We start from the raw sequence: 25057 nt of genomic DNA, 5'->3' as shown, positions 1-25057 counted from the left end.
CACAGTTTTCCAGAGTGGCAGCACCAGTTCACATTCCCACAACAGTGCAAGAGGGTTCGTTCCCCTTTCTCCGCATCCTCTCCAACATTTGTTGTTTCCTGCCTTATTAATTTTCCCCATTCTCACTGGTGTGAGGTGGTATCTCATTGTGGTTTTGATTCGTATTTCCCTGATGGCCAGTGATGCGGAGCATTTTCTCATGTGCTTATTGGCCACGTCTATGTCTTCCTCTGTGATATTTCTGTTCATGTCTTTTGCATGATTGGATTGCTTTTAATGAAGCCATGGGCAGCAGAATATGCAACATGACTTAGAACATAGCATAGCAGGACGTAAATAGGAAGATAATTTTCCCGATGTCTCAGGGAAAGAGGTGATCTGTATTTCTTTATAAACACTAAAGATGTAACTCTTCACAACATTCTCCAGGAGCTGGAGCCCAAGAGAACACACTGGGGACCCATGTCATCTGAGGGGATGTCAGAGGCAGTCTCTAGGGAGAAGTAGGGTGTTTCCTCATGACTAGCAGAGGCTACAGTAGCCCCTGCCTCTGCCATGAATGTCAGGCAGTGACAAGCAGCAGTGAGGGGACAGAGGAAATGGCAGCAATGCCTGGTAGCTCTTTTAGCATCTTCATCACAAATATTCGGTAGGATCCAGTTGGGGGCATTGTCACTGGGGCCAGAGAAGCAGAGGGAGCCTTCTCCTTCATGGGGCAGAGAGTGTACCTCTATGCATGAAAATGGAGAGGAAGTGCAATGAGGAGCAAGGAGTGTGGGAACACAGGGCTCTCACAGTCTTGGTGACCTCAGCTGGGCCACAGCTGGGCATCATGAGCAGGTTAAACCCAGCCACTTTCAGGAGGAGGATGTGGGGCCTTGTCACTGACAGGTTTTGGAAGTTTAGGTTCCTATCCGTTTCAAAGTTTTTCCCTACCAACTTAGCATTCCAGGAAATTTCTGAGATGGAGTAGAAGGTCTGGTTGAAAGTGCTTTTGCAACCAATTTAGTACTGCTGCTGTAGGTCAGGACTCTCTTGCTTTTGATATCTGTAATCCTTGTGACCAGCATAGTTTTGTTGGAGCTAAACACTGTGGTGCCATTTTTTGTGGCACACTGGCTTAAGAATCAGAGCAATGAGTAGGCAGATAGAGGTGTTACAGGTTTTAAGGCCTCTCAGCTGGTACATGGGGATTCCAGATTCTGGATATCCACATGCCCTGTCACCTTAAAACAGATGTGGTCAGTCAGTTTAGTGTCTGACTCTTGATTTCAACTCAGGTCATAATCTCAGGGAATCTGCTTCTCTCCCTCTTCTTATCTCTCTGCCCTTCCCCTGCTCACAAGTGCTCACTCTCTCTCTTTATCGCTCTCTCTCCCTCAAGTAAATAAATAATCTTTTTTAAAAAGCAAGAACATTTTTATATCACTCAAAAATTTATGACAGTTGAAATTATATTTGAAAATGCTATCAGTTCATTTTTTTTAAAAAAAATATTTTATTTATTTAGAGAGAACAAGAGAGAGTGCACAAGCAGAAGGAGGAGCAGAGGGAGAGGGAGAAGCAGACTCTCCAGCTGAGCAGGGAGCCCAACAGGGGGCTTGATCCCCAGACCTTGGGATCATGACCTGAGCCAAAGGCAGATACAACTGACTGAGTCACCCAGATGCCCAATCAGCTTATTTTTTAAATTGACAAACGTAATAGTAAATTTCTTACAGAGAATGGATTTTGAATCCAACCAAATTTTCTCTTCTGTTTTAAAGATTTATTTATTTATTTTAGAGAAAGAGGGAGAGAGAGACAGATCAGGTGGGAGGGGCAGAGGAAGACGGAGAGAGAATCTCAAGCCAACTCCCAGCTGAGCATGAAGCCTGACTTGGGGGCCCCATCTCATAACCCCACAATCATGACCTGAGCTGAAATCAGGAGTTGGTTGCTTAACCAGATGAGCCTCTCAAGAACCACTCAAATTTTTTCTTGATGAACAAGTATATAGTAAGGATAGTCATCCTGCAACTACCTTAGTGACTACTCAAAGTGTAGTTGATGCTATATATTTGAAGACAGAATTTGGTCCTCTGATTGCTGCTCCAATAGGAGGGAATTACTTCTAATTTTCCTCCCACCACCAGCTCTATCTTTTGCTATATACAACCCCTTTTGGCCTTGTCAACCCAAATAAAGTGATAAACTGAGGCAAGCTCAAAAGTGTCAGAAAGATAAGTTTTCAGAAAATAGCAGAGGAATTGCAACTCAGGACATGTACGTAGTAAAAGTAAGCTGCAGGCAAGTCCCTTGAGGATTTGGGGAGGACTGTATTTATGGGCAAGGAATATAAAGAGAAGAGAGCTCAGTTAGAGTCTGGGAAAATCAAAAACAAGTGGAGACCAGCGTTGAAAATTCCTGAGCAGACAGACAAACCAGTTCAGTTATAGAGACAAAGCTCAAGTCAGCCTGTTTTGTGAGACCAGCCTGATCTGGGTCATTTCTTGTTCATGCCTCTTGTAGCCAAAACTAAGACTTCCTAAGGTTGACATGAGGCAGCCCCTGACCAACTTCTTGTCATTTAAGAAAATGCCAATATTATCCATTTTCTGTGAATCAGGCGTTTACCAGAAATCAGTCTTCCAGTACTTCAGTTTTATTTTCCTGAGGACACTGAGATTTTTCCTGTTTTATATCCTCCAGTTCTGTGTTAGACTGAAATTCTTTCTCGGGCTACTAGAATTGATGTGCAGCTTGGCCTCTACCAGAACAACTCAATAGAGCAGTGAGTTCCATGTGTGGTGGGAGGGAGAGAGGCACACTTTCTGATCCACTCTTCTTATGTGGCCCTCATAGGGGCACAGAATAAAAACGTTTTCAGTGGTGGCTATCAGTGAGGAGGTCCTGTACTTCCAGGCCCTGCCTGGGTAAAGCAATCAATGTTTCTTTGCTTCCTGTCTATTGGGAAGCTCTAAGGTAAAAGAAGTTGAGTCCTTTAAAAGGCAACTGGGGAAGCCATGGAAAAAATGAAAGAGAGTGATGTCTGGGAATCGAGTAAGGTGTAGTTGCAAAGTCAAGAGCTGATGATACTCTGGGTAGACAGGCATTGAAAAGTTTTTACAAAGAGGTTGGGGAAGAGGGAGACCTTAGTAGGAGTAGTGTTAGTCAAGTGGTAGGAACCCAAGCACAAATTTGCCATGGTTTAGTGAGAAGTGGGCACAATAGAGGTACACAACTTTTGTTGAAGCTTATTGCCTCAAGGTGTCTCTAAGCTTCCTGGATTTTTGTTTTGTATTGTCTTGGTAAAATGGGCAAAGAGTAAAACCCACCCGAATGGATTGTTAAAAGGATTAAAAGAATTGACATGAAAACTTTCTAAAAGTTATAAAGCACCTGAAATTTATAAATATATCTGTATATTGTTAAGTATTTTTAGTTCTACAGAAAGTCTGTGATTCCTTCCCTGCCATCCCCAACACCCCCATGAGGCATCACTTTTCAAATCTGGTCAAAAAAAAGTAGTGAATCAGAAGCAAGAGCTGGATGAAGCCAACATTTCTTGATTTTCTGTAGTGCTTAAATGGTTATGGAAGTAAAGGCCCTATAATGCCCATAAGAAAAGAAAGAAAATCACCCCAAAGCCTATCTCTCAACAAACCATCAAATTTATTCTCTGAGAAGAAAATATTTTTTATTAATAGTGATTCAAATTTGGCAAAATGCTGTAAAGGAGCACCTGGTGGCTCAGTTCGTTGAGTATCTAACTCTTACTTTTGGCTCAGATCATGGTATCAGGGTCATGAGATCAAGCCCCATGTCAGGCTCCACACTCAGCTGGGAGTCTGCTTGAGATACTCTCTCTCCCTCTCCCTCTGCCCCTCTGCCGTTCATGCTTTCTCTCTCCAAAAATAAACAGAACTTTCAAAATGCTGAAAAGAAGCCAAAAGACATGATAATTAATTCCCTGAAATTTTCAGAAAATATAAATTCTAGGCAAAATATTTTTTAGATATGTGTGTATGTATGTGTGTGTGTGTGTGTGTGTGTGTGTGTGTGTGTAATAATACATATATTCAGTAATCTACTGAGGGTCTTGGAACATATCCTTCATGGATAAGTGGGGGCACCACTGTAGATTGCTGGAAGTTTCCCCCAGTGAACCCAGATCTACCATTTTAAGCCTATGTGAGATTTAAGCCTATGATGAAATGATGTCAGGCCCAGCTACATGTAATTGCGATTCTCTATCCTTAAATCCTGGATTTGGATCTACCTTTGAAATCAAACCATTTCACTTCAGCCGTATAACTCTGATTACAACTATGTAGACCATTTAATAGTTGGTTTATCTTAAGAAAACATCAAAACTATTTTCAGTATAATGAGACAGTATTTTTTTAAAAATATTTTATTTATTTATTCATGAGAAACACAAAGAGAGAGAGAGAGACAGAGACACAGGCAGAGGGAGAAGCAGGCTCCATGCAGGGTGCCCAATATGGGACTCAATCCCGGGACTCCAGGATCATGCCCCAAGTCAAAGGCAGGCGCTAAACTGCTGAGCCACCCAGGTGTCCCAATAAGACAGTATTTTGAATGACTATTTCCAACTTTTTGAAAACTTATGTTAAAGCAAAAATTGCACTAAAGTTAAGTAGGCAAAAAAGACTTTATTCAAGGCTGTTGCAATAGGGGAGAGGATATGTCAGAACTAACTGGGAACTTAACTTCACTCAGGCAGAAAGGCAGGGCTTTTAAAGGGCTGGGCTGAAGTAGTGGAAAAGTACTGGGAAATACTGGGGGGAAGCCATAGGCCATCAGTGTTTGCTAATTGGCTTTATCCAAAGGAATAATAAGCTCCTATCTTTATGACAGGAGATAGTTTTGTAACCTGGAGCAAGGGCCCCAGGGAAGTTAGGCTCCAAGACCCTCCCACAGGAACTGAAAGACAGGAGTGCTATCTCCTTTGATGATTACATTTCAAAGAGATGGGTCCCAAGTCATTGTGAAAGATATTTCTGGGCTGTAAAACCAGCAAGATGCTTTTAAAAGACTCCATATATCCCAAAGCTTCAAACAAATGATTTACAATTACCAGTTTTCCGAAGAAAATGACCTAAGAAAAAGGAAGTCAGGGGCCCCAGTGTAAGGAAGAAGCCTGTCTAAAGATTAGTCAGGTGGAGGGGAAAGATTAAGGCCATCTTTGTTGTTGGTCACATAATAATTTTCATTTAATATTGAAATAATTTTTGCTCAATCTTACTCAGTTGAATGGCAAGCTCTATTTTTTGTTTTCTGCAATGAAAATGCCGTCTCTTTTGATTTTTGCAAACTTAAAATTAGCACCGCCCAATAGAACATTCTGTGATGAGGGGAATGTTCTATTCTGTCCAATCCAAGAGCCACTAGCCACATGTACCTACTGAGTGCTTGAAACATAGTTAGTGACCCTTTGGAACCAAATTTTTAATTTTAATTGATTAAATTTGAATAATCACATGTGGCTAGTGGCTGCCATATTGGACAATGCAGCCTCCAAATCTATCTCACTATCATTTTATCTGAAGAAAAATTGTTACTACTATTGGGACACCTGGGTGACTCAATCAGTTAAGTGTCTGCCTTCGGCTCAGGTCGTGATCCCAGAGTTCTGGGATCTAGCCCCCCACTAAGACCCTATCAGCCCTCCATTGAGCCCTAACATCGGGGACTCCCTGCTCAGTGGAGAGCCTGTTTCTCCCTCTCCCTCTGCCTGCTGCTCCCCCTGCTTGTGCTCTCCCTCTCTCTGTCAAATAAATAAATAAATTTTTAAAAAGAATATTTTAAACAAAATAAAATAAAAATTGCTACTACCATATGTTGTATCTATGACCGGGGTCATTCTTCAAGGAGGAGCTATCAGTGGAGCATGGGAATACTTATATTCACTTTGCAGGATGGTGGTGAGAATCAAGTGAGATATTGTATGTAAAGCGTCTACCAAAATGCCTTCTACAAAATAGATACCCAACAATGTTAGTTTCCTTTTCAGTCTCCTTCAGAGGGGCACATAATCCACGTGGCCTGGTCTTTACAATTTAGAACACAATGAACAGTAGGGCCACGGTTACATGGATGTTTAGGAACAGATGTGTTAATGTTTCCTTGTCACAAGGCACAGATGCTCTTGCTCTTTTGTGATATACAGGAAGTTAGTTAATCTTAGACACAATCACCTTTATACTGACTCAAATAAAAATGCCAAATTTTAAAATCAGAAATTGCAAGCATTTAGGTTACTCTCAATATTAATTTAATATTAATAATCTATTGATGATATTATGGCACTCCTTCCCATGGAAGAGTTAAAATAAACAAAAGCTATGTAAAGATTAAATGAGAACATGCATCCTCTGAAGATTCCTCTGATCTAAAGATGTGAATTTATATTGTATAAAAATATGTGTGTGTGTGTGTTTTTAAAAGAACTTTTCTACTGACAGTGAATTATATATTTAGAAATGTGGGGTACACAAAGGAGGAGAGAAAAAAATAGCATATATAATAGAGGAAAGAGAATAATTTTGACAAATGTGTTTCAGCAGAATATGAGGATCTTAACATACTGAAATTAACTTTAACTGCTGTAGCCTAAGACATCAAGAATTCCACATTATTAAGCTATAGATACACATCTGGCTTCTCCTAGATACTGTTCTCTCCTATGTCTGACTTTTTCTCCTCTTTTGATTACTATCATGTATTTTTTTTTTAAGATTTTATTTATTTATTTGAGAGACAGAGAGAGAACATGAGTAAGAGGGGAAAGGGGGAGATGGGAGGGAGGAGGGGCAAGCACCCCCTGTCAGGTATTTTCACTTGTATTCAATAGGGCCATCCCAATCTTCCCTTGGGAATTGTACAGTGATAAGTTGCCTCAAGAGTTGGTAATATTTTTATAACTTGATTAGTGTGTTTATATAAAAGAATAATTATTTTGAATGAACTACATTTACCCTTCTGATTCAAAAGTTTGGAATGTTGCATTCAGCCAAAAGCAGAGTAATGTAGCATCTGATCTCAGATCACACCACATTGATGCTTAAGAATAAATCAATTTAGGGGTGCCTGGATGGCTCAGCTGGTTGAGCATCTCATCTGCCTTCAGCTTGGGTCATGATATCTGGGTTCTGAGATCAAGCCCCTGTTGGACTCCTGCTCAGCAGGGAGCCTGCTTCTCCTTCCTCTGCTGCTCCCCCTACTTGTGCTTTCTCTCTCTCTCTCTAATAAATAAATAATTAAAATATTTTTTAAAAAGAATAAATCAATTAGCAGTTTATTTCATTGATCTAAGTATGGAGATGTCATATACTGCCTTGTTATCCTGAATCTTATGCCAAGTAGATATGACCCATTACTCAATAGCTTAAAAGGTTTCTTTTGTTTAAGCAAAACTGACTTAAAACAATACAATTTTACACAATGTAGAAATTATAAGGTTATCATTTGCTACATACCACTAAAATAAATGCTAATAATCCATTTGAGATATTTAGTTTACAAAATAAAGATATTTAGTTCACAGAATAAAATAAGACACAACTACAGATATTCCTCAATTTATAATAGGATTACATCCCGATAAACCTATCATCAATTGAAAATACCATAATTTGAAAATGCATTTAATACACCTAAGCTACTGAACATCATCCCTTAGCCTCGCCTCCCTTAAATATGCTCAAAACTTACATTTTTACACTACATTAGCCTACAGTTGGGCAAAATCATCTAACACAAACCCTATTTTTTAATAAGATGTTGAATATCTCATGTAATTTATTGAATATTGTACTGAAAGTGAAAAAGAACCCACATGGTTGTGTGGGTTCAAAATGTTTGTCAATTTATTGGTTATTTACCCTTGTGATCTAATGACTGACTGCACAGCATCATAACAGAAGATGTAGCACGTATCACTAGCCCAGGAAAAGATCAAAATTCGGGATTCAAAGTAGTTTTTACTGAGTGTGTATTGCTTTTGCATCATTGTAAATGATGTAGGAATGAGTTAGGGGCAGACAGGGCTAGGCAGGGGAAGATAAGGGAAAGGCCCCAAAGTCAGGCTCTTACCCATCCCTAGGGAACAGAGATAAGACAGTAAAAACAGAAAAACTCCAAATTGTTAGGGAGTATTCCCCTTTAAAGGCTATTAGGCTCACAGAAACCCCAGATGTAAAAAAATTATGGAGAAGCTATTAACCGGAGAGAAGGGAACATCTTGTTTGGGCTCATGATATTTAAAAAAAAAAAAACCTCTTGTTTGTTACAAGTTCACTATGTTTGTTCTTAATATCTATGCTGATATATATTTTTTAAAGGTTTTATTTATTTATTCATGAGAGACAGAGAGACAGAGAGAGAGAGAGGCAGAGACACAGGCAGAGGATGAAGCAGACTCCATGCAGGGAGCCTGATGCGGGACTTGATCCCAGGTCCCCAAGATCATGACCCAGGTCGAAGGCGGCACTAAGCTGCTAAGCCACCAGGGCTGCCCTCTACGCTGATATTGATAAGAAATTTACCAAGTACCCGGTCATCTTCTTATTAAAGACCATAAAAGCCCTCGGTGGCAGCCCTCAATATTGATACAGCTCACTTTTGAGGACTTTCTTTGTATCTCTGCGTAATAAACTTCTATCGCTTTGCTCATCTGTGAAATTCATTCTTCAACTCCATGAGACAAGAACCAAACTCTCCCGTATCATAAAGACAAAAAATTGGAAGTCAAACCATCATAAGTCGGGACCCCTGTGGACAGAACAACTCCTTTGCCAGAGTTGAACATAGAAACAGTAAGTAAGGAAACAATTTGCCTGGTAACTTTTATGTGCCAGATGCACATATGAAAAAGGGTCTTTTAATCCATTTATTTATTTATTTATTTATTTATTTATTTATTTATTTATTTATATTGGAAACCTCCAGAGAGTTTTCCAGAGTGACCATACCAGTTCACATTCCCACCAACAGGGCAAGAGGGTTCCCCTTTCTCCACATCCTCTCCAACATAATCCTGTTTTTAAAGATATTTTTAGTTCCTATCTACCTTGCCCTGAATTTGTTTGACTTTTTCACTGACAACCATTTCATTACTCTTTTGGATACCACAAAGTCACCTTTGTGTTGTGATGACTGACTAAACATACTAATATTTTATATTCTACAAATACATAACTTGCTTTCACTTTTAATTTTTGTATCAATTAAAAAGCATATTAGTTTCTCACGGTTAGCTACTGTACTCAGCATAGAATTTTAAGTACATTCTATAGGAATATCCTTATTTATAAGCATTAAAGAACAAAACCAAAAAAACTAGCAAAAATTGGGAAGTTGGGAAGTGCTTAACACTTCCAAAAATTTCTCTCACATAGTTCCTTATGATCATTTGGAAGCCTTGATATATTGCTAACCTCTGTATCAAAGATAATCTCTTTGCAGAATATCTTTTCTTCATGGATCTAAAACGTAACTCCTCTCAAACACCTGAGTTAAAGATTTATGATTAATGAATTATTCACCAGTATCTGATTTACATTGATCCTGTAAAAGAAACTTTAGTATTCGATTTAAAAAAAAATGATTCTGAATATATTCAAGGTGTAAGGTAATATGTAGCTTCCAGAGAATGTATTCTCATTTTGAAGTGATTTGTATCAGCTAATCCTATAATGGCTAATACTGTAATAGGCAGACTAATTCTTTCCAAGAATGACTCTTGGCACATTGCCAATATTCTTTATTCTTTGTTTGATCCCTTTTCATAGTTTGTGAAATGAGCTTTGCTTAGATATTCATCTGGAACAATTATCACCCTAATCACTGTACAATTTGCTTCCTTTATTGAAAACTTTCCATTTTAGTTTCAACGTTTTAATTTTTACCTGCAGATTATAGGAGTGATTACATTTGAAGCACAAATCTATTTCTGCATGAACTTTCCACAGCATCCAGCTAGGATTAAGGGATAATGTCTCAGCAAGTGTGTAAGTTCACATTCTTGGGTTCCCAGTGACACTTTCAGAAAAGTTTTCTTTTCTTCTTTGTTATTTGCAAAATAAAGAAATCCTGTTACAGAATCAGTTCCTATTATGAATGGGCTGATTCTATCATAGAATCACAGAATCTTAGAGTTGGGTCTAGTCCAACATCTCACTCAGTTCAAGAATCCATTATCTGGCATAATTTAGCACCCTTGATGGATGACGATCTAACCTTAGCTAGCACCCTTGATGGGAAGTTCATCTCCATAAAAATTTTGCTCTTTTTATGGTATAGCACAAAGCCCACTGGATTTGGAAACAGGCTGGATTATAAGCCCAGTTCTAGCAATGTGGGGTAGCTCAAAGTTACTTTTTCTGAGCTTTGACTCCATTGCCTATTTCTGGCATATAAGTGCTCAAAAGGTAGCTAATGATAAACTATGAAGAGAAAACTAGTTAATGTAGAATATGCTTAGTGATTGATAGCCACTCCCCCCTCCCACACTATTCTGTTCCCACAGAAAGAAAATCCTTTTTTTTTTTCTGGTAAGCCCAAATCTGCCTCCCTATAAGTTAATTCATTAAAAAACCAGTTATAGGAACCCTGTTCAATGTACTGTATAGAACTGTGAACAGGGTAGAAGGAACCTCATTCTCAAGGAATTTATATTCTAGTAAGAAAACAGACCAACAGACAATAAGTAAATGAATTAAGTTTACAGGGGGAAAAAACATCAAGTGAATAGATAGTGATAACCCATTATACAGAAAATTAAAATAGGGTAATATACTTGTTACCGGGTGGCTACTTCAGACAAAACATTGCTGAGGAAATCTCATGCTGAAATCTGAATGACATTTCTAACCCTTGATCCTCATTATGCTCCCTGGAGCAGCCCAGGAAAAAAACTTATCAAATTTTCAAAGGCAGGGAGACCTGGGTGGCTCAGTTGGTTAAGCGTCTGCCTTTGGCTCAGGTCATGGTCCCAGGGTGCTGGGATCCAGCCCCAGGTCAGGCTCCCTGCTCAGAGGAGAGTCTGCTTCTCCCTCTCCCTCTGCCCCTCCCCCTGCTCATTCTCTCTCTCACTTACTCTCTCTTTCTCAAGTAAATAAAATCTTTTAAAGAAAAATTGTTGAAGGCAGCTGGTATGTATTCCCTTAGATTTTTCTTTTTAAAGTTAAACAGCACCAGTCCCTCCAACTTGTTCTTAGCTCACGTGATTTAAAAAAAAAAATTTAATAGGGAAGACTCCAGGTTTATCAACACTATCTTTGAATGTGCACGTAGAATGAAAACAATTCTCTAGATGTAGCCCAAACCATGTGAAATGGATTCCCTTCATCAGGATTCTGTGCATCACTAGTGATACATAAGCTTGCGTTAGCATTTTTTGTAGTGACTAAAGCAAAATACTGACTAAATTGTCATCAACTAGAAGTGCCTGGTCTTTTCCATAGGAACTCTTCTTTGAACACACTGCCTGCTTCCTATGTATGCACACTTGTTTCTGTACCAGAGCTTTACATTTGATTTTGCTGCAGTTTATCTTGTTCTTTTCAACCTAATTCTTCCAGCCTGCAGAGAGTTTTTGATTCTTAGTTCTCTCTTCTACATATTAACTATTCTTTTAAAATCCCCATGTCACTCATAAATTTAGTTAATATGTTGCTAGGCCTATAAAATAGATTTTTGGCAAATACGAAACTATTTCAGAGCCATGCTAAATTATTCAAGAAATCTAAATTACCCATGGGAAAGAAAAGTCCTATTACTATGGACAATATCCTATGTTTTCTAAACTATCTGTAGTAAGCATGAACTATTTTTAAAATTAGAATGAAAAGTTATAAAAAATACATATACCATTATACTTTAAAAGTTATGCCTTCACATTTTCATCTAAAAGGTTGAGTGTTAAAGAATATAGACAATGATAGAGGCCTCTGTCATTCAATTAGAGATTTCCCTTCAGGCTGATTCAGGGCTGTTGATTTATTATTAGGGTTGTTAATTTAATCTAACTCTTCCTGGGTGATAGTAACATATTCATAACTTATTAATAAGGTAACAACATAATGATCCATAAGAAGACGGCCCTTGATTCTATGTCCTCCTTGTTTGTTGTATTCTCAAAATATGAGATTGTCTCGTGGAATTTCTCCTTCTACTTCCTGGTTTAAAAGTACTTTTATCAAGTATTTCTAGAAATAATAATTAACTATTTGAGTCAATCAAGCAGAAAAAAAAATAATGTTCTCTTCTCCTATAGCATATGCTTAAAAAGTTAAACAAAAGAATTTAGAATTAAAACTTTGAAACTTGGCATAAAACGAATACTCAGAGGACCAAGAACACATTTCTGAGTGTGGGAAAGAATTTGCCTTCGTGAAACATTTAGAATTAAAAAAAAAAATGTTGCTGGGTGTGGGCAGATATTAGGCCTTATTCAGAGAAGAACGGCTACATGATGTAATTGTTTTGATACAATATACACATAGAACACATTGACCTTGAGAAGTTCAGTTCTATTTGAATTTTTATCTCTCTTTATTTCCCCGAAGACCTGACATTTGAATCAGATTCTATTTTTGTAAATTTATCTTAAAACTTAATCTGTATGTTTTTTTTCCTAACACTTGCCAGTAAGACAGGCAAAAGCAGGGGTTATCCGCTTCATAACATGGTCCTCTTTTTTCTAGCACCCAGATCACTTGCTCATCTCAGGGCAAGAGCTGAGGTAGAGCACAATGGGTGTAACTGCTACAGAGGTTCAGGTCAGAGAAGAGGGAAAGGGTGGAGATAAAGGAGTTTTGGTTAATAAAACACAGCAATGTGTTTCTAACCAGTTTTCGGTGGAAAGAATGCATCTGGACTTGATAAATACATTTCTTACATCGTATCAGATCTCATATCAATGACACTCATTGATTTTGACGGAAACCCAAGGGAGAAAAATGCTACTCTGTATTTTCCCACTAGGGCAGAAATTAGAGAAAGTCATGTGCAATCCTTCCCCTGTCAGCAGCCCCTCCCTTCAGGTGCGTCTCCACAAATTTTTACCGAACTCCTGCTGGGCCCCCAAGCCTTAGGGATTCAGAAATTAATGAAATGTAGGTCTTGCTCTCAAACTGTTCTCAATCAAGAAGGAAAGAGAAGGGGCACGTCTGCCTTTGGCTCAAGTCATTCTGAGGTCCTGGGATGGAGTCCTGCATCAGGCTCCCTGCAGTCATATTACAGCAGTTACATTGATGAAACAGTTTATTTTTTAAAATATTTATTTATTTATTCATTCATGAGAGACGCAAAGAGAAAGAGGCAGAGACATAGGCAGAGGGAGAAGCAGGCTCTTCACAGGAGCCCGATATGGGACTGGATCCCAAATCCTGGGATCACAACCTGAGCCGAAGGCAGCTGCCCAACTGCTGAGCCACCTCCAAAAATACATACATACATATATATAATTTATCTGTTTTTTTCTCCTTCTGACTCCCCTTAATTTTGTTTAGCCAAAAAAAGTGTTTTAGATCTATTAAGTGTTCAGATATATCACTAATATGTGAAAACTAGGGAACTATTTAAAAATGTATATAAAAATTATTGCAAAAAATCATTTTCTCTACATTTTAAAGTATAAAACAGACCATGTTATATTCAAATAAAACCCACTAACCTTTGGAAATGGTTATTCAAAAGTATTACAATGTAAAAAGCCTCTGGAGTTACAAAGAATTTTCCACATCAGGGGTGGTAGGCAATCTCTGAAATGTCTCCCAAAGATCCCTACCTCCTGGTATTTACATGTTTTATGCCATTTCCTCTATTTGAGTGTAGACTAAACCTAGTGACCTGTTTCTGAAGAACAGAATATGGCAAAAGTGATGTGATGTCACTTCTGAAATGAGGTTATAGAAGACTGCCTTCCATTTTGCTCGTATTCTCCTTCTGGATCTTCTTGCTTGCCTGTTCTGATAAAGCAAACTGCTAAGGTTGCTCTGCCCTAGGAACTCAAAGAGCAAGCAGCGCCAACCAAGACTGAAACTGAATCCTGCCAGCATTGGTGAACTTAGAATCTGATTCTCCCAGGGTCAAGCCTAGAGATGAAAACAGCCCTGGCTGTTACCTTGACCACATCCTTGTGAGAGGCTCTGAGCCAGGGCACCAGCAAAGCTGCCTTTGGATTCTTGACCTACAAAACTATGAGATAAAAATGCTGTTATTTTAGCCAGTTTTGTAGTAATTTCTTAAATATTGGTAGATAACAAATACATCAAGAACTACCTTATCTACTGCCAGGAACACTCTGTCATAATTTTTTTTTTTTTTTTTTTTTAAGAGAGAGAAAGAAACGGCTTGCACAAGGGTCAGGGAGAGGCAGAAAGAGAGGAAGAGAGAGAATCTCAAGCAGGCCCCACAGAAAATGTGGAGCCTGACACGGGGCTGATCTCACGACTCAGATCATGACCTGAGCCAAAATCAAGAATTGGACATTTAACTGACTGGGCCACCCAGGCTCCTCTCCTCTGTGTTTGATACATATTTTAAAGCAGCTAATTCTAGAAAATTTGTAATACATTATCTTCTTGGAGGTGTGAGAGGTATATGAAAAAGTGGGATCTTTAGGTACCAGAGAATTAATAATTAGTATAGTGTGGCCCACTGTCTGCCACTTTTTAATTGTTCAGAAATTGCTATGAATCCTCAACTCATAGGGCTTTGTTCTTATGTCCTTTTACTTTCTCTATTGTGGATCTATTTATGAAGAAAATATACAGATTGGAGAAAGATATTATGAATAAAAAAACTATTTTAGCCTTATGAGATAGACTTAGTGTCTCCCAACAGATATCCTCAGAAGAATTGCAAGAAAAATGATAGAAAACAGTGCAAGTAATTTAATATCTGTATTAAGTAATATATTTTCAACAATTATATATCAGTTTCTCTGTAGACCGGGCAAACAAGTCAAAGTATGACAAAGTATGAGTCTCTGTATAAGTAAAACGTCAGACTTGTATTCTCTGACAGACCTGGAGCTGGGTCTGAACTTCATTCTAAGGCCTTGAGAGCATTTTGATACGCTCCTTTTAACACAAGTGATTTTTATAGTTTTGCTCTTAACTTTGCCTGTGTTTTTTAAATGTTTCCTCCCTTTTTGCTCAGCATGGTCTAGTAATTTCTTGCTCCTTGTTTTTTTCCAGGGCCTCAAGAGTGGTTTAGTAAAGCATGAAGAAAGGAAAGGAAAAAGCTGAAGAGTGTGGGAGATTATTCCTGTCTTGGTATGGTTCTGGCTTACCTGATAAAAGTTCATTCCTGCCTGGCCCATATTTACCATCACAGTAAGCCCATGGCAGAGGTGTGTGTTGGGGGGGGGGGGGGGGGATGTAATAATGGTCTTAAGTCCCTTCCAAGCCCATTTTAACTGCAGAACAGAGCAGCCTCCACAGTGTAAGGTGAGGAAAAATCCACCTTTGAAGCTTCACTAAGCTACAGAAGATAAACATGCTCTGTGGGTAGAGATGAGGGTAGGAGGGGTGCAGGACAAGTGATTGACTACTTCCTCCAGCTTTTTTTTGCATATGGTTCTAGCAAATATGTATCTCCAAATCTGAAAACAAACAATTACATGGATATTTCCTGTGTCAATATAAATTCTTGAATTGGGAAATCTTGAATGATTACATATATTTGTGTGGAAAGACTGGTTGTTTTCAAAACCCTAGAATAACTTTCCTATCAAATCCATATAATGTTTTTCCCCTGCCCAAAGATTCCCAATTTCCCTTCAGAAATTGTACCATATGTTCCAAAAAATGGTTCGGTCATGCTGTTTCCACTATGGCAAGATTTATTTCAGTCCTCAAATTTCCCCTCAGGCCTACGTGCCTTCTCTCGAGTCTCTTCATCTGTCATGAATGAATCTCTTGTACAACTCTCCTGAGTACAACCTTTCATATACGTATTCTCCCTCTCACATAAACCAAAGGGCTTGGAGCTCTGCCACTGGGTTAGGAGCTTCAGCTTAGAACTAGATTTGAAATGCCAAGTTTCTGGTGACATTACAGAATGATAGTTGGTACCTAATGCTGGCTTACTTGTATTCTTGGCAGATCACTAGACACTTACCACTAAATGCAGCCCATGGATTCCAGGTTAACAAGGTCGTTATACTTTGAGTTGATCTCAAAAACAATATTCCATCTTTTAAAATTCCACTCACGTAAAGCAACTTCATAAGGCTAACTTTTCATGTGTGTGATTTTTTGTTTGTTATTTTTATAATATTTGAGATATGAAGACAATTCAATATAGTGTCAGATACTAATGGTAATTCTAAGGCAATAACTAGCTATTCCTTCCAAGGAGAAATTTAAGTAACTTTTTGAAACATTATCTTTTTGCAATTGAAACTTTACTCGAAGGGCACCTAGGTGGCTCAGTCGGTTGGTTAAGAGGCTGCCTTTGGTTCAGGTCATGATCCCGGGAGCCCGGGATGGAGCCCTGCTTTGGGCTCCTTGCTCAGAGGGGCTTCTGCTTCTCCCTCTTCTCCCCCCGCTTGTGTGTTCTCTCTCTCTCAAGTAAATAAATAAAATATTTTTTAAAAAAACAAAAAACAAACTTTAATTGAAAATAAATCATACTTAATATTTATTTTCTCTAATTATAACATCAAAAATTTCAAAATATGTAGCAGATACTGAGAAGTAAAAAGCCATATATCACAATTTAGAGAATTCTTGTTAACATCATATTTCAAAATTATTTATTAACTACATTGCATGCAAATCTGTTCTGTAGGTGAGGCAGAGTTAAATGGTAAATTTTAATGTATGTTGTTATGAAAAAGGGGTACATTTCTACCAAGTCTTTTTAGCTTTGATTATTTAACTTTAGGATTTTTTTTTTTTTGGTTTGTTTTTAAGTCCAGCTTTTTTGAAGTAAGAAAAGTAAGGTGGATTTACAAAGGTGTTTGGCAGAGTCAAGTATTATGAAATTTATCCTCTCTGTCTCACAGGTACATTATGTTATTGGCTTCAGTGCCTACTGGCAAACAGTGAGAGATTTTAATGCATCCGTATTGCAGAAAGGTAATGAGGTATGATGCCAAATCATTATCTCTAATTACTTTTGGAACGAAAGAAAAAAATTGAGGTTCCTAAAATTTTATAGCGTATTGCTTTAATTACAGACTCCCCTGGGTATATTCCAACCTTTTAAGTTTTTTTTCCTGAATATGAAAGTAATATATGCTCTTTATACAAATTTCAAGCACTACAGAACTATGAAATGAAACAAACCATCAATAACTTTGGAGCATATTTTTTCAAATTAAAAAAGAATTCTCAAAAAAAAAAGGAATTCTCTATTCAGTATTTAAGGTCCATTATTAGTTTTAACATGCTATTCTATTTCTACCACAGCTAAATCAGTACATGGTTCTAATAAACCCAAATGCCTTTGGTTTCTAATATACAATTCTTTTACTGCTCCTTGTTAACAGTCTATGAAGCTAGCCTAACTTAATAATCTCCTAACTATTTAAGACAGTAAAGATAACATAGAATGGTGTATTATGGCTGATTTAATGTCCAGGCTGAGCACTAGCACATATTTTCCTAGGAATTGCTGTTTTTCAAAGCATTAGAAGAAAACATACCACGTTAGAACACATTGAAAACAATTTAGAAAGCACTTAGTAATCTCTTTGTGGGAAGCCTGGGTGTCTCAGCTGTTGAGCATCTGCCTTCTGCTCAGGGTGTGGTCCTGGAGACCTGGGGTGGAACCCCACATTGGGCTTCCTGCATGGAGCCTGCTTCTCCCTCTGCCTGTGCCTCTGCCTCTTTCTCTGTCTCTCATGAATAATAAAATCTTTAAAAAAAAAAAAAAAAAAAAGGAAATCTCTTTGTATCCAGAATCACCAGTGACTCTAAAATCTGATACACCAAAGATGTAGTAAGTGATTGGGCCTGAATCTAAATTGAATTATGAAATATCCTCTTAAATGCTTTTCTGGAATAAGTTTTTCTCAACTTGTTTTACTCCTGCAAATTTTACACGGGTGCTGATAATTTGTCTATGTCAAGTGCATCACCCACAGCATATTTCAGATGAACTAATGATATATATATTAAAAAAGTGATGGGAGTAAATGTAAATAGATCTCTTCAATCCTCTGTGGCAAATGCAATTTTCCAAATGTTTGCACCACATCTCCTATCACAAACTCCTCTTTGGTTTTTGTGACTGTTTGGATCAAGAGAGTATGGGAGAAGTGACACTATGTGACTACCAAGTCTAGGTAATCAAAATGAAAAGTGCTTTCTACCCTGTTCCCTGAAATACTTGTTCTGGAAGAATTCAAGCTCCATGTAAGCAGCTTGACTGTCCTGTGGTGGCCATGCTGTTGTGTGAGGAACTCAGGCCAGCTCGCAGTGAGAGACTCACATGGAGAGCCCGAGATTACATGAAACGGGAGGACGAGAGAGAGAGAGGTGCCTGCACAGGCCCCAGCTGCTCCAGGGTTCCCTCTTCCCAGTCCCAGCTCCTGTTTAACTGCAATCACAGGAGAGATGCTGAGCCAGCACTAACCAGCTAAGCCCTTCACAAATTCTGAATTTGCAGAACCTGTGAGAGATCACAAAATAGTTATCATTTCACACTACTGAATTTTGGAGTAGCATGTTACATACCAATACCCTACTGGGATACCCTACGAGCTTTTCCAAATTTTTAGTAATGTCATTTCTTTGCTTCTTATAGAACTGAACAGCTCTACCACTCCTCAAACTAAGGAAGAGGTTTGGACTGGTACAGGAACGACGGGCAATAGAGTGGTGAGCTTCACATGCAATACATAGAGAGTTAATCTACGGAAGCTATACTGTGATGATATCGGGGATAAACAAAAATTTAAAAAGCTTTCATGGATTCAGCCCTATTTTCAAGCACCTTCATTTACAAATTTAAAAACATGAAATTTAAACAAAATAGGCAATTTCAAATAATATTTATTTAGTTATGAGAGCAAAAAATACACAGAAGAATCTAGTGCATTAGTTAATACTCCAGGATTAGTATTAATACCTGTTAAGTCTCAATTCTGCCAAAACACCTATTTGCTGAAATTCTAAGTAAAAATCATTCTTAGGACACTTAATTTCTTCTAGTGATAATGAATGGATAGTGTTTTGTTTTTAAAAGTTCAAGCTAAGTATATAGTGTGCCTGATTTATCTTGTTTACTTTCACTTGAGAAATATTCACAGAGTGTTACTGATAGCGAAGATAAATCATCCGAGGAGACAAAGGGAGGTAGTAAGTAAGGGCACACAAGCTGGAAGTGGTGAAGCTGGAATAGAAGTCTATGAAATCTGGTTCCAGAGTCTCGATGACTATATTCCAAACTACCACTAATTTTTTTTTAAGGAAAGAGTGTGTCTGTGTGTGTGTGCGCGTGCATCCATGCACCTGTACACATGAGGAGTGGGAGGGGCAGAGGGAGAGAGAATCTCAAAGCAGGCTTCACACTCAGCACACAGCTGAAGTGGGGCTCAATCCCATGACCCTGAGATCATGACCTGAGCCATCCCCAAGAGCTGGATGCTCAACCGACTGAGTCAGGCGCCCCCAAAATTACTACTTTTAATACCTCTTTGACAGGAACATTAGCTATTACTTGTATAATTGTGTGTTTTCCCTTTCACAGTCGATGAAATATTTCTGGAAATATCCGCACTGGGGACAAATCTGCAATACACAGGTAACTGAAGCCTTATTGATGTTATCTGTAGCTACAGTGGAAGAAATACTTCTATCATTCAGAAATATTCTCAAGTACTTAAATAAAAAGCATGTCAAGTATTATGAAAAATACAGTTGAAAAACATTAGAAATATTTAAAACTAGTGTTCATGTTACTGATTGCTGAAGTGAATGCTGATTTCTTTCACACTTCATATTTTATAATTATTAACTTCGTTACTTGTGTATTAGCTGTTTCTCTTCACAAGTCTATCTCTGTATACTAGTGCCTAGTCTGAGGCTTAGTATTTAGTAAGTGTTCAATAAACATTTTGAATAAACTAAGGTACAAATAACTATATGCGAGGGAATGGGGAATGGCCTCATAAGATGATATTCAATATTGGATCTTGAAGAAAAAGGATAAGATTTGATGAGTGTTAACTATGTGACAGGCATTTTTCTAAGTACTATACATTTATTGTATAATATATGATGTGATATATAGCTTGTTTGTTGTGTCAATTGAATATAATTTTCAGAGGCCACAGATTTTGTATTATTTATTACTGTTTTTCCAGGGCCTACACTGGAGCCTGGTATGGAGTAAATGATCAATAAATATTTTTTGAATAAATAAATACACAAATATTTTTATTTTATTTATTTTATTTTATTTTATTTCATTTTATGATTTTATTTATTTATTCATGAGAGACAGAGAGAGAGGCAGAGACACAAGCAGAAGGAGAAGCAGGCTCCGTGTAGGGAGCCTGACATGGGACTCAATCCTGGGTCTCCAGGATCATGCCCTGGGCTGAAGGCGGCACTAAACTGCTGAGCCACCTGGGCTGCCCTAAATACACAAAAAACATCTTGTTTAATGCTCATAGCAACTCCAAAAGGCAGATACTATTATTTCCATTTTTCAGATGGAAAAACTGAGGCCCTGAGAGAATAAGTTTCCCAGTCACAGAAGTAGGAAGTGGTAGCTCAAGATTCAAACAGCAGTCTGGGGCAGCCCCGGTGGCGCAGCTGTTTAGCGCCGCCTGTAGCCCAGGGTGTGATCCTGGAGACCCGGGATAGAGTCCCATGTCAGGCTTCCTGCATGGAGCCTGCTTCTCCCTCTGCCTGTGTCTTTGCCTCTCTCTCTCTCTCTGTGTCTCCATAAATAAGTAAATAAATCTTAAAAAAAACAAACAGTAGTCTGACTTCATGCTCATTTTGTATAAAATTGTGACTCCCCAAAGATATGTTGAATTCCTAACCCCTGGTACCTGTGGATGTCATACTCTCAAATGGCTGTGCTCTACTGCTTACCTAAAGTGAACAAGAAATAATTCCAAAAGAGAATTGGAATAATACATTTCAATTTTTGGCAGCAATGTTAGGAATATGTGCAAAATTTCTCAAGCAGTATGGCTATTTTGAAGAACAATACTTTTTTGAACACCTGAATCCCAGAAGTTTGTTTTAAATGTAATATTATTTTACATTTTATTTTATTTTTTAAAAAATATTTTATTTATTTATTCATGACACACAGAAAGAGAGGCAGAGACACAGGCAGAGGGAGAAGCAGGCTCCCTGCAGGGAGCCTGATGTGGGACTCGATCCCAGGACCCTGGGATCACGACCTGAGCAAAAGGCAGACACTCAACCACTGAAGCACCCAGGTGCCCCTATTTTACATTTTATTCTATGTATCATGTAATCAATTGGGACTTTGTGAGCTTTCAATAAAAGAGTTGGAGGAATGAACCAACTAGGTTGAAAAGAAGGAAAAGAATCAGGGCATTGTAAAGGAAATCTATATGCTACACAGCATTTATAGATATAAATAAGTATATAAGCAAAAGATTAATAAGGTAGTATAACTTGAGTGACTCTGAAAGTAAGAGTCACCACATATACATATGAATATGTATATTTGATCTTCTTCTATCACTTAAAGCATTTATTGAAGAGCCAAAATGCACTGGATTAGATTAGTGCCCTCTAATTTGATAGCCACTGGCTACATGTAGCTATTAAGCACTTGAAATGTGGCCAGCACAAATAAGACCCTCAATTCATCATTCAAAAACATACGCTAATTTCTAGCAGTTACATGAAAAGATGCTCTTTATATCGATCATTAGGGAAACACAAATCAAAACCACAATGAGATATCACCAATGGCTATTATCAAAGAGACTAGAAATAACAAGTATTGGCAAGGATGTGGAGAAAAAGGAATTCTTGTGCACTGTTGGTGGGAATGCAAAGTATTGCAGCTCCCATGGAAAATAGTATGGCGTTCCTCAAAAAAAATTAAAAATAGAACCACCATTATCTAGCAATTCTACTTCTGGATATTTATTTAAAGAAAATGAAACACTAACTTGAAAAGAGATGTGTATCCCTATGTTCATTGCAGCATTATTTACAATAGCCAAGGTATGGAAACAACTTGTCTCCACTGATGGATGATAGAAAAAGAATGTGGTATGTGTATGTATATGTACGTATATGTATGTATATACACACAATGAAATATTATTCAGCCATAAAAAGATGAAATCTTGCCATTTGTGACAACATAGATGGCCCTCAAGGGCATTATGGTAAGTGAAATAAGTCAGACAGAGAAAGACAAATACCATATGATCTCTCTTATATGATGTAGAATCGATAAATAAATAAATAAATAAATAAATAAATAAATAAATAAAACCAAGCTTACAGATATAGATTGGTAGTTGTCAGAGGTGGGGGAGTGTGCATATGTGTGGAAGAAATGAATGAACTATTTTTCTTTTTTTTAGTTTAAATAAATTGAATTTAAAAAAAGAAATCATGCCAACAAATGACAGAGTTGCTATACTAAAAAGTATTTGAAAACAATGCTACATATTTATTCATGACAATGATGGGAATTGGTTTTTATCTCGATTAATTGATTAAAAAACAGATTTAAGAAAGTAGTAAAATTTTAATTTAATTCAGTGATATTAAATGACAAAAATCATGGAACTGGATCTTTTTCATAATAGTTGTACTTTTAGGTTTTAAATAATACAATAGGACAGCCCGGTGGCTCAGTGGTTTAGCGCCATCTTCAACCCAGGGCGTGATCCTGGAGACCCGAGATCGAATCCCATGTCAGGCTCCCTGCATGGAGCCTGCTTCACCCTCCGCCTTTGTCTTTGCCCGCCCCCCCCCGTGTCTCTCATGAATAAATAAATAAAATCTTAAAAAAATAATAAAAATCTGTTGTCCAAATTGGGATGTGCTGTAAGTGTAAAATACACTAGATGTCAAAGACAGTACAAAAAAGGTAAAAACATCTCACTAATAATTTTTATAATGATAACTGTTATTTTTGATATATTAGGTTAAATAAAATATATTATTAAAATATATTTCACCTGTTTATTTTGACTTTTTAAAAAAGATTTTATTTATTTATTTGAGAGAGAGAGAGAGACTGTGTGCATGCACATGCGCACATCCGTTGGGGGCAGGGGCAGAAGGAGAGAGAGAAGCTGACTCCTCACTGAGCAGGGAACCTGACAGGGGGCTCAATCCTAGGACCCTGGGATCATAACCTGAGCTGAAGGCAAATGCTTAACTGAGTCACCCAGGTGCCCCTCTTTTTAAAAAACCTTTTTAAAAAAAAGGATTTATTTATTTTAGGGAGGTAGGGGCAGAGGGAGAGGGAGAGTCCCAAGCAGACTCTGTACTGAGCGTGGGGCCAGACACAGGGCTTGACCCCAAGATCCTGAAATCACGACCTGAGCCAAAACCAAGAGTCCAGGACTTAACCGACTGTGCCACCCAGGTGCCCCTGTTCTTTTTTACTTAAAGAAATGTGGCTCCCTGCAAAATTTTTAATATGTGGTTCACATTATGTTTCTCTGGATAGCATTGCTCTATACCAGTGGTCCTCAAATGTGGCAACTCGACCGTCAGCATCACCTGGGAGCTTATTAGAAAAGCAAATTACAGACCTCACCTCAGACTTACGGAATCAAAGATTTGGGGGTGGGGCCCGTTTTAACAAACCCTCCAAATGATTTTGATCTATGCAAAAGTTTGAGAACCATTATTTCAGACCAGTGGTTCTCAACTTTGGCTGCAAACTAGAATTATCTGGGGAGCTTAGGGCAAGAAGTCCTTGTGCTAAAGCTACAACCCAGACCAATTAAATCAACAACTCTTTGACCAGTCAGGAGTGTTCTTCAAAGCTCTGCAGGTAACTCTAAAGTGGGAGAAAGATTGAAAACCACTGGTGTAGATCCATGATATCTGAGCTTTCTAGAAGGGATGTAGCTCTCAGGAAACATTTTTCTTCCTGCTTTTCACAAGGCAGTAGTACCATCAATGTCTGTATGCCTTCTTGCCGTGGAGATACTGGGCATGGATGGGCAGGAGACTTTGCAGGTATCAAAGATTCATGTATCAAATCTGTTTACTCATGTGTGCCATTTATGCCTGTTACATTAACTGTGAACATGGCTATGCCTTCTTGGTTTAATATTATTGGACTTTCACCAGATTCATAGGAGAGTGAACCTGGAATTAGTAGAAAATGCAAAAGCTTTGAGAGAGGAGTGAAGAATGGCATTCTTTTTAATGCTATTATTTTGGGAGAATTTTCTCAGGACAGAGCACTACCTTTATGTAGTGCTGGCAGAAACTGGCAGTTATCACTGGACTCACTGACTTCCCCTGTGGGCCTCCATTCCATGGAATCCTATCAGCGGCTAACAGATATTTCTTAGTACCATGGATATTACCACCCTTTAGTTTCCATAATAGTTGGTTCTCTGTTGAAAGCTAAAATTATTGGTAAATCTAACCAATGTAACTTTAAAAACCTATGAAGGCATGATGCATAGTTTATGTCACCAGGAAATGATGGCTATCAAGCAGTTTTCATTGATACTTTGTCAACCTTAAAAACAAAATAGCCAGTTATTTAACCAGCAAAAAAAAAAAAAAAAAAAAAAAAAAAAAAGAGAGAGAATTTATTTAGGAATAGCAGAGGAATTGCAGTTTGGGACTGCAAATTATGGCAAACCATTGGCAAGCCCTAAGATGGAAGGAAAAAGAATATCCTCATATAGAGGAAAGAAAGCAGTTGGAAGGGATTGCTTTGGAGAGTTTGAGGTTGTGAGGACTTCTCATTGGCTAAGTTCATGTGGTTTCTCACTGGCTGAGTTGTTGCCAAGCAAGGAGAATCTTCCTTCTTCAAGCTGAAGTACGCTAAGTAAGCTGCCAGGAAGCTCCCTTCATTGTCTCCAGCCTCCATTTCAACTTCA

General features: G+C 38.1%; 1 pseudogene; it reads left to right on the top strand.

Annotated features, from left to right (window-relative positions):
- The first annotated feature begins 24117 nt into the window (after positions 1 to 24117).
- On the top strand, positions 24118 to 24695 carry LOC112658311 (acyl-protein thioesterase 1-like; annotated as a pseudogene).
- The last annotated feature ends 362 nt before the right edge of the window (positions 24696 to 25057 follow it).

This window comes from Canis lupus, chromosome 12 (assembly GCF_003254725.2).
Source record: "Canis lupus dingo isolate Sandy chromosome 12, ASM325472v2, whole genome shotgun sequence".
NCBI lineage: Eukaryota > Metazoa > Chordata > Mammalia > Carnivora > Canidae > Canis > Canis lupus.
This window is presented reverse-complemented; position numbering and strand designations above follow the sequence as displayed.